Raw genomic sequence first — 1570 nt, 5'->3', positions numbered from 1 at the left:
TTGTGATACAATCATCAGAAAGCTGCCATTTTTCATCACGTGATACCAATGGAATGCAATTGAACTTTGCAATTATTGCTCAAAGGTCAACCGTGTCCTACCTCCTCTGTGCTCGAGCTGAGGAGGATTTTCTCAGTAGTGACCGGATATTGCGCAATACATCAAAGGGATTGCGCCCGGGCAAGCCCATGCATGCCTCGGGCAAGCAGAAGCCATTTAATTGATTGTGATCTGCGCATGCGCAAATCCCCCTGTATAAAGGAATGGGCCAACCCGAAAGCTGCTCGAGCTGAGGAGGTCTGAGTTAATTGGTAGGTGTGGTTAATGATTATGGCCCATCCTACATACTAGTGTGCAAGGAGACTTATTCTTGTTAACAAATTGACTATGGCTGGGACTTAAAATATTAAAGGACCTTCTTTCTTGATAGCTTTGGGCGACGGGCCGTCTTTCACTATCATTGGGGACTTGTACTCAATCCTGGAGGCTTACCTCATCCATTACAACTGTAATTACACTATAGATCAATAATGTATATAATATTGTGTATGTATAACTCATAAGCATGAGTTTTACTGTTTTACTGAACGAGTACAATTAGGTAAAGTACTGTTTAAAATACAGTACAATGCTGTTTTAACTGCTGTATATTAGTGTTTTTACTGTTCTATTTATAGTGAGATGGACTTTGATGTGCACTAATGAAGTCTTACTCCTTCTCAAGGGGATAGATCATCTTTTAGCAAGATAGGACAGCTTATATTCATTATATCTTTTTAATTGTACAACATTACTGTATATACTGAGATATTTAGCTGTTGTTTTAATTACTGTGTGGTGTGTAAACTGTTTTACCCATATTTTAGTGTAGTATCAAGTTTATTATAACAATAACAGTGACTATTTAGCTAACTATTAGGTGCGATGATGGCAGTAGTGTCATTATTACTTAAAAGAATGTGTTATTAAGAAATTAATTAAGGAAATTGCGCAATACTTCTGTGCATCCGCAAAAAGTTGAATGGTGTCTACTGCGCATGTGCAGACCTCCTCTGTAAAGGAATGGGCCAACTTACTGTAAGTAACATACCATCTTTACAAAAATGGCCAAAAAATCACTCCAAATTTTTATTACATTTTCTGATACATATTTGATGTCCTTATGCTGTGTAGAAAGATTCAGCTGATTTCAATCAAGTTTGGATTTTCTATGATTTTTTAAAGTTGCTCAAATATTGGACAAAAGTCCCTGTACTATAGGACAGGGATTTTTGTAAAATTTCACAAAAAATGACAAGTAGAAAAATTTTAAGTTTTATTACAATTCCTGATGCATATACATGTACTTATGCAGTGTAGGGAAGTTGAGCTGGTTCCGATAAAGTTTGAATTTTTTATGATTTTTTATAGTTGCTTCAGAATCGGGCAAAAGTCCCTGTACTATAGTACAGGGATTTTTGGGAAATTTCAATAAAATTGACAAGTGAAAAATTTCTCAGATTATTACATTTTCTGATGCATATACATGTACTTAGGCAGTTTAGGGAAGTTGAGCTGATTCTGATCAAGT

At 35.8% G+C, this 1570-nt stretch overlaps 1 long non-coding RNA gene across 1 annotated transcript; it reads left to right on the top strand.

Moving 5' to 3' along the window:
- Positions 1-115: 115 nt before the first annotated feature.
- On the top strand, positions 116-918 carry LOC109588702 (uncharacterized). Its single transcript, XR_002188318.1, has 2 exons — positions 116-508; positions 678-918. It is a non-coding gene; the product is annotated as an uncharacterized LOC109588702 (long non-coding RNA).
- The last annotated feature ends 652 nt before the right edge of the window (positions 919-1570 follow it).

Source organism: Amphimedon queenslandica, unplaced genomic scaffold (assembly GCF_000090795.2).
Source record: "Amphimedon queenslandica unplaced genomic scaffold, v1.1 AMPQUscaffold_11921, whole genome shotgun sequence".
NCBI classification, from domain to species: domain Eukaryota; kingdom Metazoa; phylum Porifera; class Demospongiae; order Haplosclerida; family Niphatidae; genus Amphimedon; species Amphimedon queenslandica.
The sequence above is the reverse complement of the archived record's forward strand: the minus strand, read 5'-3'. Positions and strand labels throughout refer to the sequence as shown.